This window comes from Chiroxiphia lanceolata, chromosome 5 (genome assembly GCF_009829145.1).
Source record: "Chiroxiphia lanceolata isolate bChiLan1 chromosome 5, bChiLan1.pri, whole genome shotgun sequence".
NCBI classification, from domain to species: Eukaryota; Metazoa; Chordata; class Aves; order Passeriformes; family Pipridae; genus Chiroxiphia; species Chiroxiphia lanceolata.
In genome coordinates, this window is record NC_045641.1 from 68,878,115 (window position 1) to 68,897,022 (window position 18,908).

Sequence of the window (18,908 nt, forward strand, 5' to 3'; positions counted from 1 at the left end):
AGCCGTTCGTTGTCTCTCACAGACATAAAGCTGGAATTCTTTGGTTAGGTCTGGTAGTCCCAGGGCAGGTGCTTCCTGGAGGGCTCTTTTCAGTTCCTGGAATGCTTTCTCCTGCTTCGTCCCCCAGGTCAGCTTGGGCTCTTTTACTGCTTCATATAATGGTCTGGCAGTCAGCCCAAAGTTGGGAATCCACAGCCTGCACCATCCGACCATTCCTAGAAAAGATCTTAATTCTTGATTATTTCGGGGTACTGGGATAGCACATATTGCTTGTATACGATTTGCACCCAAACGCCGAACTCCTTGTGAAATTTCACATCCCAGATAAATAACTTTCTGTTTTACTAGTTGGGCCTTTTCTTTTGAAACCCGGTAGCCTGCTTGCCCCAGCATGTTTAACAGTTCAATGGTTAACTGACGACAGAGTCCCTGTTCTGTAGCTCCCAGGAAGATGTCATCAACATACTGAAGTATTATATATGAAAAAGGAGATTCCTTTACCTGAGTAGTCTTCCATTCTTCAAGTTCTTTTGCTAACTGATTACCGAATATTGTAGGTGAACATTTGAATCCTTGTGGTAATCGAGTCCAAGTAAGCTGTCGCTTTCGTCCAGTCTCTGGGTTTTCCCACTCAAAGGCAAAAATCTTCCAACTTTCTGGTGCCAGTGGTATGCAGAAGAAGGCATCTTTCAAGTCAATCACTGTAAACCACTAAAATCTCTCAGAAACAGATGTTAACAAAGTATAGGGATTTGCTACTACTGGGTGGATATCTTTTGTAATGAGGTTTACTGCTCTCAAGTCTTGTACTAACCTATACTTACCATTAGGCTTTCTTACTGGAAAAATGGGAGTATTAAACTCTGACTCACATTCTTTTAATATTCCTAAAACTAGAAACTGTGAGATCATTGGGGCTATTCCTTTCCTAGCTTCTAAACTAATTGGGTATTGTCGCACTCTAACAGGTTGTGCTCCTTCTTTTAATTCTATTCTAACTGGAGTAGCAGCTTTGGATTTTCCAGGGACCCCTGTTTCCCATACCCAAGGCACTACAGCCTGTTCTATTTCCTGCGGTATCTCTTCCTTTTCTACCTCTTTTACAACAAAAATTTTTACTAAGTTCTCTTCCGGAATTTCTATCTTGACCCTTCCTTTTTCAAATATAATTTTAGCTTGCAAGGCTGAGAGCAGATCTCTTCCTAGTAAACATTCAGGACTGTTGGGCATGTACAAAAATAAACGTCTTTTCCTCTATTTGTCCTGAAACTCCTACCACCCATGCAGTTGAATCACTTAATGGTCCCATCAATTTATTCATTGCCGAGAAACTAGCTCCAGTATCTATTCTAAATTCTGTCAACTCTCCCTCTACTAATAATTCCTGGTAAATTCTTAACCTTTTATAATCTCCAGACACATTCCGATCCCACTCGGGATCTTCCTGCAGCACGAAATCATTTACTGTTCCCCCCTTCGCTCCAACTGCTTCCCGCAAAGGGGCCATCAATCTAGGGGGTGAGGGCGAAACGTCTGTCTCCCTTCCCCCTCCCCGTCTCTTTTCTCTACTCCTTCCCCTTTCTTTTCGCCCCCTCCGAGTCCGTTCTGCTAGCGGAGTTCTATCAAAACCACATTCTCGCCCTCTCGTTACTTCCTTATCCGAGGACGATTCTAACGGGGGCATGGTGGGTGATCGTGCCCTCCCACGTGAAGAGAAACTATCTCCCGGGGGCGCACTTGGAGTTATGCTGGGGGAGACTAACAAAAACACATCTTCCTCTGGTTCTTGACATCCTATACATTTATCATCTAATTCTTTTAACACCAACATACCACATTCCTTTTGCCATTCAGTCTTACGTTCCAAATAATAAAACAAATCTAAATACGGTATTTCATCCCACATCTCATTCTCTCGTAAATATTGCATCAAGGGGGTTATAATTTCCGAAGTTAATGTACCATTCCTAGGCCACTGCATTCCTTCTGTCTCATATTGAGGCCATACATTATTACAATAATCAATCAATTGTCTCTTACTTAACTCTTGTCCGAAATTTCCTTCCTTCCAATGTTTTAACAAGCAACCAAGCGGAGAATCGCTAGGGATATCATTTTCTGCACAAGATAGTGCCCTAAAGGTTTTAAAAGGCATCATAGTCACACACACTGTACAATCACACAATAAACAGTACAATACGAACAGCAAACAGTACAATACAAATAGTAAACAGTTCGATACGAACAGTATAAACCAATACCTTCCTATACCAACTTGTCAAGTCTCGCTATGAGTGACAAGTGCTGGTTCAGCGCGGCTTTCGCCCCGTCTTACGACCAGCGCCTAGGCTTCCCAATAAAACCTTTGCCCAACCCAGCGGGTAAACTCACGGTCCCGTCTTATGGGCAGGCTCCCAACCAACAAACCTAAAGAATAAAGCACCTCCGGGCTTACCTGGATGGTTGTCCGGCAGGCGCGGGGTCGGGCACGGGTCGATGTCTCCCCAGAAATCACCTGGTTGCCGGCATGGAGTGGATCAGCCCGTGAGCCGCCCCAGCTACCCCCGGAATCCCATCTGGTTGTCGCCAGAAAACTGTTGCCCGTAACGAAAACACAAACCAACAGAGTGCCGGTTTATGGGTGCTTTATTCGGGGCCCCGGGAACCTGAGGACTAGTGTCCCAAGTCAGGATTCCGAAGACCCTCATTTTCAGTTCAGTTTTTATACCTTTACACAAACATGTCTACGTGCAGTTCTTACTTGTAAGCAGTTACACTTAGTTACAAGCACAAACTCATATTTCATACTGATAACAATTGGTAATCATCTACTTTTAATCATAAATCTGTTTAAGTTGTCCTACTCCATAGAAACCCCATAGAAACTGTTCAGCAGACCCTTACTGTATCTAAGGTAACAAATCGTTATATACATGCTTGGCTAAATCTTTTGATTATTGTTCCTACCTCTTCAGTACATTCCATTCTCACGAACAAGGCTGCTAACCTACTACTTTGGAGTGCTGCTCTCTAGGCCTACTCTCCTACTAAGCCTTAGCCATTCTACTACTAAATTTGAATCATTCTGCAACATATTTATAGCAGCCTTTTTACTAACGCCTAACTTTGCCTTTTCCATCTTAGTTAGAGGAGAAATGTGTTTCTAGGCTATTCTTGGAAAGAAGGAATAATTCTCTTTCTTTGTGAGATGCCCTTGTCACATTAATATCACACTTTCAGCTCTCTAAAGGAGTCCTCCAAGCCTGGTGTCAGTTTTGTTCTGAATAGTCTTCATATTCTGCAGTTGCTCCTGAAGCTGTAATGACAGCATAGAGACAAAAAGATCTCGGTGTCTGGCCATATAAATTCCTAAATTATGACCCTGCATATTCAGAGAATCATAGACTCATAGAATGGCCTGGGTTGGAAGGAAAATTAGGGATCATCTAGTTCCAATCCCCCTGCTGTGGGTAAGGACACCTTCCACTGGGCCAGGGTGCTCAGAGCTCCAGTTTAACAGTTTATTGCCTATGTATCCCTTAGCATTTCTGTTTGCTGCATCATGATTTTGCGATTTTTTCAAGGTCATTTTTACTGGTTTCAGAATTTCAGATGTTGCCCTTTGCATATGTGATCAACATCTGCCTTGTCCATTCCAGTTCTTGGAGCTTTCTGGTGTGCAAACCTGATGTAGCCCACCAGCAGAGCTTTCATTCCTAGGGCAGTGTGTCTGTTGTAAGGGATAGGTTACATAATTAAACTTTTCTTGTGCATAAATATGAACCCTATTCTCATGCTGCACCTGGGAAGTTTCATCTCACAAATTCTGTTATTGCAGGAATTAAGGATCTGGGGGTATCTTTGATCTTCATACTTTGGGGGTTTGGCCTGTGCTGGTTGAAGGCAGCAGAGTGTTCTGTGAGAAGCAGTTCTTGGTGATGAATGTTCTTTCATCCACACTAAACTAAAAGCCTATCACTTGTGACAACTGTGAGGCGGGTTTTACAGCCCAGATGATACCCTCAATTATTATCTTATTTTTCTTCCAAGTGGAGCTATTACTTTTAAATGATTAACCCGTGCTCAGGAAGTCGTTCTTGTATTGTGCTTCTGTCAAAAATTTTTTTCTCTTTCTTGCATTGCATTGATTTTCTTATCCAGTGTTTGATAGGTTAGAAGACCTAAAATGATCCTAGACAGAAAGTCCTTTCTCAGGGGAGACCTTCTCACTCTCTACAACTCTCTGACAGGAGGTTCAGGCCAGGTGGGGGTCGGGCTCTGCTCCTGGGTAACTGGTGACAGGATGAGAGGAAATGGCCTCAAGCTGCACCAGGGGAGGTTCAGGTTGGGCATCAAGAGGAATTTATTTGCTGAAAGGGTGGTCAGGCATTGGAAGAGGCTACCCAGGGAGGTGATGGAGTCTCCACCCCTGGAGGTGTTCAAGGAATGACTGAATGTGGCACTCAGTGCTCTGGGCTGGGTGACAAGGAGGTGTCCAGCCAAAGCTTGTACTCGATCTTGGAGGTCTCTTCCAACCTTAATGATTCTACAGTTCTATGATTCATCCTCCAAGATTTCTAAAAATGCCTAAGGATGACAAGCGTTTAAGATTTTCTTCAGTTTAGCTGCATTTGATAAACCTACTAGAAATTATTAATTCAGTACGGTTCCTTAGTCTATAAAGGACTAATTATAAAATTATAACATGAATTTAGACAGGAGGACTAGGACCTTGAGTAGCTCAGGTTATCTCAAAGGAAGTTAAAGTGAGTAGTTTTTGCAATGAGGCAACAAATAATCATTTGTGTTCAAACGCTCTCGCTTTTGATGATTTGATTTATTCCAACTCACTTGCACCAGAAGGGAAAGCACTGTTTTCTGTGATGTGCTGAATAATGAAGTCTCCCTAAAAACCTGGTGTAACAGACAAGTAAACATTTTAGCCATGGGAAGGCAGAAGCAGGAAGGCGTTGAGACTTGCTGAAAGCCACACAGGGTGTTACTGTCAGAGACCAGATTAGGATTTTGCAAGTCACTCATCAGCAATCTTGCTTGATTTGGTATCTGGGAGTTACAAAGAAACTTGGCAAACTTTGCTGATTCTCCTAGCACTGGCACTGAGCTAGGATCCAGGGACAAGTTTGTGTAGGACAAAGATTCTGCCACAGCTACCTTTCCCTGTCATGTGTACGTGCAGTCTAAAGTGATTTGGCAGAAAGGTGCAAAAACTGTGGGTAGAAGCTGTAGTACACATTCCATGGGACTGTGAAGCAAGTTGTGATGGGTGGTTTACTGAAAAATCCCTGCATTTTGGTTCTACCGGATTTGTTACTCAGGAATTCCTGTGGAACAGGAGGGAACCAGGCAAACCAAGATTTTTTTTCTAGTTACTGTGTTTAAGGATTGTGTCCCTGATGAAATAATGAAGACAAGGATTTATTAAATCATAGAATCACAGAATGGCCTGTGTTGGAAGGGACCCAAAAGATCAACTACTTCCAACCCCCTACCATGGGCAGGGACACCTTCCACTATTCCAGGTTGCTCAGAACTCCACCCAACCTGGCCTTGAACACTTCCAGGGATGGGGAAAATGGAGAATAATATCCACATACCTTCACACACATGTACCACTCTATTCCTAGAATCACTAATGAGTGTTATGTATGGGGATAGAGTAAAACTTTAGGAACATTTCTACTCTCCTCTGAAATTCTGGTAACTCAACAACCTGTCGATTTTGCTCAGTACCTTCAAGATAAAAGGCGAAGTTCCCTTTCGTGTTCACTCTGCAGCATTTCCTGGCACTCAGTACTTGCAGCTGAAGAACATATGACATTTTAATGTCTATTGCAATGTCCTTTTTCTCCACACACTGCAATAGTTTGCCATCTCCAGTTCCTTCTGTGGAGGAGTGGGCAAGGATGGACAGCAACAGTTTGAATAACTGATGGCATTACCCCCTGTCACACCACCAGAGCTGGATGTTCATGGTACACCATTCCAGACCCAGGAGTTTGAGACCTGCCAATCTCATGTTGCTCAATGAATGATTTAAATCACAGTAATAGCAACACCTAAAACAATCTTCCCTAACCCAAGTGGAATTCCTAACTGGACACAGACATATTCCCCCAGCTGCACAATTCCTGCAAAAGTACTATTGAAAACTAATGGGTCAAAGACATTTGCAGTTAAATTCTACTGAAAGTGATAGTGTGAATCAATCTGAAATCCAATAAGTGGTGCCTAAACCCTTTCCAACTACAGACAGGAAAGCCTGCAATGTGGTACCTAAAGTATGAAATAAAAGCAGCAATGAGATTGTAAGAGTAGAAAGTATAAATGGGGAAAATCTAAGACTGATCAGCATTTTAATTTGTGGCCCGGAGGGTTTTGTCACACAAATATTGCACATTTATAAATGCATATATACAATGCAATTATACTACTGTGTGTAAACATTTGGTTTCCAAAATGCAAACCTGGGAAATATTACAGATATGTCAGGCAGATTGGGAGCCACCTTAGTTTTCAAATGCCTTTTCATTTTCAATATTATGAGTACTATATTGCTGTAAATTACTGGGTATTAATTTCAGGGACAATCAGAAGAGTTACTCAGTGGCAGGTAACCATCAGCTGAAGATTATGTTTGTACCTATAGCTGGGCAAATACTGTAGGATGTTTTAAAAATTATATTTTGATCAACCATTGTAGGAACAATTACCTATTCTTAGAGAAAAGAAAAGAAACAAACTTGTAATTATTCAAATATATGTCAGGTGGATATTGATATAGCTCTTTGGAAATTTATTCCTTTTCCTGCTTTTAAAAGTTTTCATTGTCCAATCAGGGAACTTAAATATTAAAAAAAAAAGAGATATCACCAACCTTAGACACAGTTATTAATAGAGAATTTGCTGGTAAATAGATGATTAAAAAAAAAGAAAAAAGAACAACAACAAAAAAACCCCCATAAAACAAAACAAAAACAAACAAACAAACAAAAAACAAACAAAAAACCCACAACAAAGCAAAACACAGTGTGTTTAATGGACAATTATAAGCAATAAAACCCTCCAGATTTTCACACTTCTTTCCAAGCATGGTCTTGCTCTGCTTGTAAAGACTGTGTGGATCCTACAGGATCAAAGTTATTGTGAAAGTCTGAGGACTTGAATTAGAATTAAAATTCTGAGGCTCTTTGTTTCAAGCACTTCAATGTCTTGGTGACAGCACTAAGTAGGACATCTCGTGGCACAAAAACTTGAAGAGTCCTCCCACAACAGTATCACACAGAAAGACAGCATTATTTCTCTCCATTATGTTTGTTGTCTGGAATCTTGCCACAGGGAACTGGGGAGACTTGTCATTGCTTTGACCTTAGTAATGAAAGCCATTGCTATCCCATGTCCTACCAGTCAGCTGAACCAGCAGCACCAAAGCTACTTGAGCAGTTTGGAATTCCAAGCTCACACAGCAGGTCTTTTGGATATTTTTCTTTCCACACTGTTCATAAAAAGATCATAAAATTCACCTGATTTGGAGCTTTCCTGTGCTGGCTGCTCAGTTAAGCAGTTTAAGCTGAGTCATGTCATTAAGCTTTATGTTGAGTGAACCATGACCCCTGTTCCAACTATCATGGGAGCTGCCTAAAATTCTACCTTGAGACTGACCCATCTGTAGAAGGTTTGTGAGGGCAGATGAAGCACTCTGGGTTGATCTATTTCTTTCTTTCTTTGGTAGGCCTTTGGGTTTTATGTAATGTACAGTCTCTAATGTGCTCTGGGGAGACACCCCTGCAGTGCTGCCTCCAGCTCTGGGTCCCCAGCCCAGGAAGGACATGGAAATGTTAGAGTGAGTCTGGAGGAGGCACCAAGGTGATCAGAGGGATGGAGCAGCTCCGCTGTGAGGAAAGGCTGAGAGAGTTGGGATTGTTCAACCTGGAGAAGAGAAGGCTTTGGGGTCAAGTAATTGTGGCCTTCCAGGACCTGAAGGGAGCCCACAAGGAAGATGGAGAGAGACTATTTCCAAGGGCCTGGAGTGACAGGACAAGAGGCACTGGCTTCAAACTGACAGAGAGGAGGTTTAGATTGGATATTGGGAAGAAATTCTTCCCTGTGAGAGTGGTGAGGCCGTGGCACAGGTTGCCCAGAGAAGCTGTGGCTGCCCCATCCCTGGAAGTGTTCAGGGCCAGGTTGGATGGGGCTCTGAGCAACCTGGGATAGTGGAAGGTGTTCATGCCCATGGCAGGGTGGTTGGAATGAGAGGATCTCTAAGTTCCCTTCCAACCCAAACCATTCTAGGATTTTATGATTCCATGATTCTATGGTGAAGTGCCAGGCAAAGGTGAGTCGTGAATGGAAACTGGAAAATAGTTCCTTTGATCCAAACAAAATCTTGCTCTGGTACATTCAAAACCTACACATAGGCTGGTGTTTTACTTGGGGCTCCTTTTTAGAAATGGTAGCAAAATCCCAAGTCTACACACTCCAGAGTGCTGCATTTTTCAACTTCCATTATTTTTTGGCTTTTCCTTGTATCTTCAGAGCTGGTATATACACTATCACAAATTCCCTTTGGGTAACTGAGAGAAGAATCATTAACTGTGTAAGTAGGTTGGTAATAAGTAGATATTTTGAGACAGTAGTCAAGATGTGCACGAGAAAATATGGAAGGAGAAGAACAAAACCAACTCAGGGCACTTGCCTTAGCTGTGAAACACTCAGTTTCCAGTAAATTTAGATCTCTGCCAAGTGTCTGCTTAAATACTTGACCCCATAATCTAGACCTACCTTGAAAAGAGCTTCCTGTTAGGAAAACTCTGTATTATCCAACTGCCTTATTCCTTCTAGTCTTTGTTTTGCTCCAGTCAAAGTTGATTTTCATTTAAATGGGGTAAACATAACAAGCTCTTTCATGAAATATTAGAGGTCAGCTGCATTCCCCTTTTTATTTAGTATGTATTTCTTTACTTCATTTAAAAGAGCAATAGCAAAACCACAAACTGAAACCAAATATCATCAAGCACTGAAAACAAAAAGGTGCTTATGGGATTGGAGTACTGGGACAAAACCCATCATTTTATTTCGCAAAGTGTTTAGAAAAGTATATTTGATCTTCTTATTTCCTTCTTTGGGGCCTGATGTTTCAGCCATCGGTCCTGGATTTAATTCTGTGTGGTCCTGCCAGCAAATCTGGGGTCTATTCCTGATTGTACTGCTCACCTACTTTGTGACATGGATTGAAGACCATATATATCCTTGTGGTACTTAAAGTCACCTGGATTTAAAATGGATGAAGAGGTGTATTTAATTTATTTTAATAAATTATTTTTATAAATTATATTTATTAATTACATTTATTAATTATATTTAATTTGTGGCTTGATGCCAAAAGGCTTAAACATAAACAGTCTCCTCCTATTCATAGTACCTAAATGGGAGATAAAGCAGAATCATTTTGTCTCAATTCTAATTTTTAGGGTTTGATGAACATGCAAGGTATGATCTGGGACTGTCCAATGCAAATTGCTCTGCGTCTTTCTTTCTCCATCCTCAATGCCTGAGCTCAAACCTGCACTTTGATTAAGTACTTTTTTGGGACTTCCTTTACCTTAACCTTTCTTATTTCCAGACCCAGGTACCATTTTTGGGTGTCTCCTCAATATTTCTCCCTCCACACTCATTACCTCAAACTTTAAACCATTTTTTAAAAAAATAATTCTAAATCAAGCTAAAAATACAGAGCCCAGAAAAGGGCAATAAAGAGAAATCCCACCTCCCACACCTTTAATTCCTGTCCTTTTCTAATTTCATGCTTCATAAGATCTCTCTCATGTCTGGACTCTCTGTTCTGTCTTGTGTTTTGTCCACTCCAAGTCTAAATGTGGGATATTTATTTGTTGGAATTTTGTCATGCTAATATTTCTGGTAATATTTTTTCATTTAATTTTTATCTTTTTACAGTTCCAAATTCTGGAATGTCCTTTGAAACTATTTCTGTGGGAAGGACTGCTGGACTGCTTTTCTCTCACATCACAAGCCTTTAGCAGATACAGCTACTCCATAAATAAACAAAATAAATAAGCTGAAAGATTTTTTGCTATCAGAACTACTAATTAGCATGAATTACCTTGGTTTATATTCTATAGTTCTAATTTGTGATGGCTTGTATACATTTCTATAATTTTTATATTTGAGAAAGAGACATTCTGCCATTTTGTACTTTTTAATAAAACAACCTCCTTCCATGAACTTTCATATTTCAAGTGTTAGGATACTATTATATAAAAAAATACATTTTTATTCTTCCTAACAGAAGTATATCTTTGAAAAACAGAAGGATGTTAATTATCCAGCATTATTCTCCATAATCAGTCCTAGAAGCAGTGGGAAACATGAACATAGATAACTGGATAAACAGCACATTGACTGGGAATCTTGTTGCTTGGGAAGTCTGTTAAAAGCTGTAACTGTAAGTGGGATAAAATAAATTTGTATGAGTAAGTGTAAAAATATTACAGGAAATCTAGATAAAGCTAATAAAAATATTTATTAGTAAAGAGAATTAGTAAAGAGAATTAGTAACTTAGTCTCATAACACCTTGCATGTGGGCTTCAATGTCACATGTTAATAAACCAAATATATCTCTTCCTTTATTTGAATCTACATAAAGCAAGTGTTGGCTTTAAAACTTCTGGAATAATCAGTCTAATAATTCAGAGTTTCCCTTTCCATTTGTATAAAATTATACCTGCGTGTATCCCTGTATTAAAATACATGATTTTAATTTATGTGCCACCCATGTATTTTTCTGTTCCATTCTCATGGTTTGGAGAGATTAAAGGGAATAGAACAGAATGGCAAGGCATTGGGTACTTGTCATGCTATGGTTTTCCCTGAAAAAGCAGGATTTGCCGCAGCAAGCAGGATTCCAGTACCAGAGACATTTACACTTGACTTCAGGAAGGGTGTGTACAGGTATGCTTTTATGAACTTGATTTCAATGGGACAAGTTCATGTGCAGGATTATCGTGGATTCAAAGTAGGACTTGAATATCCTCATATTTCAGTCTTACAAAACCCCTGTAGATCATTTCCTACCACACAGCTCTGATAAAAACAACTAAATATGGTTGGAATGTAACACATGAGAAGAGTATTTTTCAGAGGCTGCTTGCTATAGGTTAAGTGGGAGAACAGCAGTTTTTCATTTATTCCTCTGTAGATCTGCAGTCAAGAATTCCAGAGAAGGAAATAGATGTAGCAACAAACAGATGAAGTGGATGGAATTGCTTGGTCTAATGATATTTTGCAAGAATTTTTTAAAAAATGGAGGCATTTGTTCCAGATCCTTATCCAAACATTTATTTGTTTAAGCAGTTTCCACAGTAATTGGCTGTTGCAAACACCCAGAGTCTTACGGGGCTGGCATAATGGGCCTGCTCTTAATTTGTGCAAATAAATCACGACTTAGATGTCACTTTGCAATTCCATTTAGAAAACTGATAGAGAATGGTGAAAATATGCTGGTTTACTTTCCTTTTTTTTTTTTTTTTCATACCGTGGCAATGAAATTTCTTTTCAAAGCTGAGCAGAACCCCAAGACAACACAACATTGACACTGGTTAGCACAAGCCAATACTTTGGGTCATCATTGTTTCCAGTGTGGAAAATGGCTTTTAGTGAACTGTACATGACATAAGTCTTCAAGTTATACCCACATATGCACAGATGCCATATAAATGGATATATTTTCTATGTAAAGTTATTCTCTGCTGGTAATTTTCTGAAGTTCTGTGAGCATCTTCCCCAGAACTGGTAACAAGTACCAGCTAGAGCTGACTGGAAGACAAAAGTTTCCATTTTTATTAACATCTTAGGGGCTTCAGCATTTGTTTTGTCCTGCTGTTTTAGGGGGAAAAAAACCCAGAAACATACTGGAATAAAAATTTCACTGGAACAAAATCTTTCTTTCTTAGGAGAAATGAGAAAGCCCAGCCCTAAGATGGCAATACATATTGAGGGACACGCAGCACAACCGTGCCAGTGAAGGAGACCAAGGTTCTGTCCTCTGCTTTGTCTCCTTTGGATGCTTGGATGAATGCTGTGGCCTCTGGGCTACAAAATGGTAGAATCACAGAATCAGAGTTGGAAGGGACCCACATTGAGTCCAACTCCTGGCCCTGCACAGACATTCCAACAATCCCACCATGTGCCTGAGAATGTTGTCCAAACACTCCTTGAGCTCTGTCAGGTTTGGGGCCGTGACCACTGCCCTGGGGAGCCTGTTCAGTGCCCAACCACCCTCTGGGGGAAGAATCTTTTCCTAACAGTCAACCTGAATCTCCCCTGGCACAGCTTCAGGCCATTCCCTTCGCTCCTGTCACTGGTCACCAGAGAGAAGAGATCTGTGCCTGTCCCTCTGTTTGCCTTCCAGAGGAAGCTGCAGATGCTCTGAGGTCTCCCCTCAGTCTCTTCTCCAGCTGAACACACCAAGTGCCCTCAGCTGCTCCTCGTGCAGCTTCAAATCAAGGCCCTTCACCATCTTTGCAGCCTCCTTTGGACACCCTCTAATGGCTTAATGTCTTTCCTATACTGTGGTGTCCAAAACTGCCCCCAGACTCCAGGTGAGGCCACCCCAGGCTGGAGCAGAGTGGGACAATCCCCTCCCTGGCCCAGCTGGTGATGGTGTCCCTGATTCCCCCCCAGGACAGGGTTGGCCCTCCTGGCTGCCGGGGCACTGCTGACTCGTGTCCAACTGGCCACCGACCAGGACCCCCAGGGCCCTTTCCCAGCACTGCTTTCCAGCATCTTATTCCCCAGTCTGTCTGTACACCTGGGGTTTGTCCCATCCCAGGGGCAGAATCCAGCACTTTCCCTTGTTGAACTTCACACGGTTGGTGATTGCCCAGTCCAGGTCTCTCTTTAGGACCTCCCTGCCTTCGAGGGAGTCAACAGCTCCTCCCAGTTCTGTGTCATCTGCAGACTTGCTCAGTGTCCCTTCCAGTCCTGCCTCCAAGTCATTCATGTAGAAGAGCACAGGGCACAAGATGGAGACCTATGAAATCCCACTAGTGACAGGTCCCTCGTCTGATGTCACCCCAGTCACTGTTACCCTTTGTGCCCAAACCATGATCCACCCATCACAGGATGTGTTTATCTACCTGTGTGCTGGAGAAAATCAACCTATTGTCTCATTAATAGACTCTATATTATTTATATAATTTAAAAAATATGGCAATCAAAACAAACAGTCTTTGTTGAAATTGTCACTTCCAAACCTCCTGAATTATTTCCACAACAACAATATTTAGCAGTTACTCACAAGAGAACCAGAGAAACCACAAACTCTGTATTTGTGAGTGTAAAGCAGGACAAACTTTATCCAATGCACTAAAAGTTAGATTAAAAAAAAAAAATTTGCACCCAGACAAACTTTTAAACAACAGATAAAGGATAGGAACAACCATCCCTCACATTTTTCACTAAATAATAGTTCTGTTTCTGAGCTGACAGAGATGATTTTGCAGGGAAGCAAACCTTTAAAATGTGCATCTGGAAAAGTGACACCTTTTACTCTATTAGACACTGCAGCAAACCAACCTGATACAGATACTGGGTTTGTAGCTCATTGTAATCTTGTCGCCCACATGCTTCTCCAAAACATTTAACTACTCCCTTTCATCTCAATTCAAATGGAACAATTTAAGACCTTTTAAAACCTATATTTAGCTTTAAGTTTCCCATTTTGGCAGACCCAATTGTATGGATTTTTTTTTTCAATTGTTTGTTTCTCTTTTCCAGCGATGCCCTGCTGGACAAAGGTGGTGCTATATTTCACTGCTACACTTGATTCTATTTCTCCTCAGAATATTATTTAAAACATTCCTACTATTAAGTTGTATTCTTCAAGTTTCACTTCAATTTCTGATGGCTGAAATGCAGTGTTTGAAGTAGACTGTAATGTATCATCCTCCTGAAAGGACCTTGCAAGGCTTTTCCATCTCTGCTGGTAGTTGCTGTCACATTTAAGACAACAGAAAATGCCTTGTAACCTGTCTTGTATGTAATTTTTTGTTTCTTAAATGGTCCAAAAAACCCAAACTAAAGCCCTCTGTCATTCTGCTGCTCCAAAGATGCTTTTCTCAGCTGTCTCTCCTCTCAGTGTACGTGACATGCACTTGTTTGAAATATATCCAGTCAACAGCCAATTTTGCCACTCAGGGAGACAAAAGGACACCTGCAAGACTGACTGGAAATAGCAAGTCCATGAATTTTAGAGAGGTGAGTGAGAAGGGGTACCAGGAAGGACTGGAATAAGGATTGCAAATCATGCAGTTTTGTTTATTTTGACCTATAATTCAGAAGCAGAGGGAAAGCAGTAGAATTAGAAGTCATTACATTTAAAACTGATTAAAGGGAAGGGATATTTCAGTCAATGTCCAATTAGCTCCCCTTTATCTTTGTCTATTTTTCACAGTAAAAAAAAAGTGTAAAACCACAAATACTCTATGTTCTTTTCATGTTAGAAAGTATAACTGAATATATCCCAGAAGTAGTTATATTAAGTAAAGACGTATCAGACTTATAAAGCTACTGTAAAGCTTACTAAGCCAGTTATTAATAGAATCATTCAATTTTTAAAATACTAATGAATACATATTTAAAAATATACATTGCACAGTTTAGAGTTACTATGAAGGAAGAACTCAAAATCTAATATATCCTTTAAAGTCACTTGTTTCTGGACACAAAATTTTTGAAATAATGAACAGTAGGATAATAATCAGTCAAGACAAGGATGGTTTGAATACAGTGATGTGCACATAAATGGCAATGCTGTGTGTGATGAACAGAGGATTAGGCCCCGTTCAGTTTAAAAAAATGTTTTAAAATATTAAAAATCATGATTTTAAACAATTGTAAGAAATCCACTCTCTCTTTAAAATAATTGAGATAAAAAGTAGGCTACCACAGACTTTAAGGAGTCATCCAGTCCATTCTCCCACCCCAGGCAGGGTTACATATAAGCAAACTTCAGTCTTATAACTCACCTGGCAAATGTTTGTCTAAATCTCTCTTTAAATCTCCAATGAAAGACTCCACAAATTCCCAAACAAGCTAATCCAGCGTTTCACTATCTTGCCATTAAAAAGCCTTTTTTTTTTTTTCTAATTCCCACCCCAACTCTGTTGAGGCAATTCAAACACATCCTGTCTTGTCCTGTTCCTAGTGGCTATTATCATGTCTCTCCACATTCTTCCCTTCCCTAGACTAAACAAACCTAACTAGTTCCATCTTTTCTCACAAGCCATGGTTTCTGAACCTCTAATAACTCTTGTTGTTCATCTCTGGAGTCTTGCCAATTGGTAGAAACATTTCTCAAACTGTTACCTGTCCCAGATGGGCTTTATCCATTTGGGAAAGAAGTATTACTTCCCGTATCTTCTATGCACTCCCCATTTATACAGATTGTATGAGGATTCCTTTTTTGGATCAGGGTGAATCTGTTGACTCACATTCAAATTCCCTTTTGTAGGTCTGCTGCCTTGGTCCACACCTTCTATTTGTCCCCTTGACTGTTCCTATCACTTGGTTTTCCTCATATTTTTTTTTTCATTGGGGCATTTCTTTGAACTCTCACATTAAAAAAAAAAATAATTAAAAAAACCAATTTCTTAGTTTAAAAGATGAGATGTTCCAATCCAAAAGAGAAATTCTACATAGATTTACAATGATGGAAAGACAGGGAAACAACAAACTTGCCATACAAAATTAGATCCATTTTCGGTACTCCACAGTTATCATTTTCAGTCTCTAATATCTTCTTATAAATGGTGACAAGGAAGGGATCTCTGGTACAAATTACTTCCTTCTGGCAACATTTGTATTTTGACTTAATGAAAAGAATCAATAACTTCTTACTTATCATGCATAAATAAAAAGAAAAAAAGTGTGGGATCACTAAGCAAATGAATGAATAGAAGGACTTTAGAAAAAAGAAGTGAATGGATGTGTGGGATTTCCAGTGTTGTCGAGAAAATTTAGGAAGAGGGCAGCATTTTCTTCATATTCTTTTAAGTTTTTAGAGTAAAATTTTTCATTCATTTCAAGCAAAATAAGAAAAATTCCATATTTATATAGAAATACTTCCTTCACAAGTCTTCGTCTTTCCTAGGAGCAGGAATTGTTCCATGATCAGCACAATGCCTGAAGCCTGATACCCCAGGTTTTGTGGTTGAGCTCTCCTCTGAATTACAAATTCTGGCCAAGCCTTGCTTCATGACTAGAGCACTAATATTACCCTGCTGCCCTGGTTTCCGATAATATTTTTCTACTCCAAGCTTTCTCTCATTAAGGATTGCTTTGGATCTTTTGTCCCAGCCCCCAGTTTATTGAAATTTGCAGTTTAGTGCCTCTGAAAACTGAGATTATCTGTCAGATCTAGCTGAAACTGGAAAAGGGTTTAAGATTATGGATAGAAAGGACAATAGCAGGTATCAAACAGCTTGTTAACTTCAATCATATTCCCATAGAAAATCAAGCTAGAAAGCCTACTGCTCTCCATGCATTATCATACGCCTTCCTACAAAATACAAACTGCTTTGTTCAGGCTTTCTAGAAATAAATGGAAACAAAAAGTAGGTCTTGCTATAAAGGAAACTTTTTGAGGATCTGGGTATGAAACAAGACGAAGGAAAATTCTCTGTTGTCCAGAGAGAGTTTGGGTAAAACTTGTACGAACACTGAGAAAAGGGGTAAAATGAAAACCCCAATTTCATGCTGAATTGCAGCTGACATGAGGGAAATCCTCTCCCAGTTCACTCTGTAGCAACATTATAATGACACTATCATTTAAATACCAGTGATAACACTGCTGAAGAACAGACACAGAATTTGAGCTGGCCAAAGATTTTAGGTTTTCCATTTCAAATGATTCACACATTTCTGTCATTTACCCCTCTTCATTTAGCACTATTGGGAACCTTCAGGTCAAAAGCAAACTGTGGAAAACACTAGGAAAATTTATGAGATCTCAGCCTAGAAGTTTTCTGTGTTCATGTATCTGAAAAGTGAAGCAAAAGCCTGCTTGTCAATTTTCAGTTCTGATGTATTTTCTTTTTCAAGGGTAAACAAAGTCCAGTCCTCACCTCCTTCCTTCCAAACCAAAGAACTGACAGAGTCATAATTACATGTATTTCCGCTTTAATATTTATTTCTGAGGAAAAATATTTTTTAAAAGAGTAAGACAGGAAATAAACTAGTAAAAGTATCTCTGATCTGCTTTGAACTTGATCATTAAATTGATAAGTTTTCCTACCTTCTTGCTTTTCCAAGGTCCCTTCTGTCTTTCCTTCAGAAATTCCTTGCATTGTTTCAACAGCAGTTCCTAGTATATTAATTCAGGCTTAGGCATCCAGTTCTTTTAAAACGGGGTTCCCTCAATCATTTTCTGGTCATGCAAGTAACCTTCTTCTCAAATAGTATTTTTTTTTCTCTCAAAAGCAAATCCACCAGTATTATATTTCCCTATCAGAGAACAAATAGATGAATTACAAATTCTTCCTTCTTCCCCCACCCTCCCCCCCACAACAGCCCATTGATTTCATGCACACTTTCCCAGAAAATCCAGCAGCTTTGCATTCTCCCTGCCCCCAAATCCATCAGGTTTCCCATTCCCACAGTCTACTCCGGCCTCTCTGAGCACACCACGCTTCTTATTCCCAAGGACTCAATAAACAGCCCAGGAGTGAAGTGTCTCCTCTGGCAGCTCCTCTGTGTAGCAGCACCAGCATGACAGTGGCAGCAGATGGGCTGCCTTTACAAACCCCTGTGAGCAGCACGACGTGTCAGACCAGTCTTCCTGTGGGGCTCCAATTTTTGGCTGGTTGGCTGGGTAGGAAGTGGGAGAATCCGACCTGCCTCGTCTCTGTGAATGAGACATGAAACAAAAGCCTTCCCCTCCCTCATTGATTTCAGGGAGAGACAGGATTAAGTCCTTCACGTTGTGCAGACAACATAGACCTCCCCATCCTCCTTTGCTGACTGGAAATGCTTCCCACTGCTGCATCCTGCTGGAAAGGTGATTCCTGCTGTACACCTGCCTCCCTTGCTCCCAAACCATAGAAAAAAGACAGAGCTGTTCCCCTCATTCAGCAAAGAGCAAAATACAGTGTCTGTGCACGTGTGTGTGTGTGTGTGTGGTAAAGCTCCTCAGACCTTTTGGAGATATTTGGTTTGAAAACAATACTAATTTCTATCATGATGCCTTGAGTGTAAGTAGAAATCAGTAATTAGTAATTAGTGAATTTTCAAGTATTGTATTCTGTGAAGTTAAAGAAATATAATTTAGGTATTTCTTTTTTGCTTGTTGGACTTAATAGGTTCAGCCCCCTAAACCTCTATGAATGTTTTTATATCACTTAAGTTATTATATGGATGTCAGTCTAGGCAAGTTCATGCAAGCCAAAGACAACGGGTGTTAGGAAATTCAACTGAAAATCCAAGGTTATTATAATGAAAGAGAAGCTATTTCATTTGCCCTCATGGCAGAAACAAAATGAAGATCATGATTTGCAATGTTACTTTGAGGAACAAGTCCCAAGAGCTACCTTTTAATATTCTTTTGAAGTAATTAAATTTATTATTATGTGATCATCCAAATATGATCATGGAACTCCATAATAAACAAAGGATGCTGTGTTTTGTTAATAAATATGACTTAATTAGCATTTTCATTCCAGTGACACTAATACTAACAACATGAAAAATTATTTTATTTAGAGTATATCATAAAACCAAAATACCTGATTTCTCGCAGTGCTGATCTTGTACAAAACCCAACTTTCTATCTCCTTTCTCTGCTTTGGAAACACGCTACAAATCTGATAAACTGAGA

At 40.0% G+C, this 18,908-nt stretch overlaps 1 long non-coding RNA gene across 1 annotated transcript; it reads left to right on the forward strand.

Moving 5' to 3' along the window:
- The first annotated feature begins 377 nt into the window (after positions 1-377).
- Positions 378-18,182, forward strand: LOC116787300. Its single transcript, XR_004357240.1, has 3 exons — positions 378-592; positions 3,263-3,266; positions 18,172-18,182. It is a non-coding gene; the product is annotated as an uncharacterized LOC116787300 (long non-coding RNA).
- Positions 18,183-18,908: the final 726 nt, after the last annotated feature.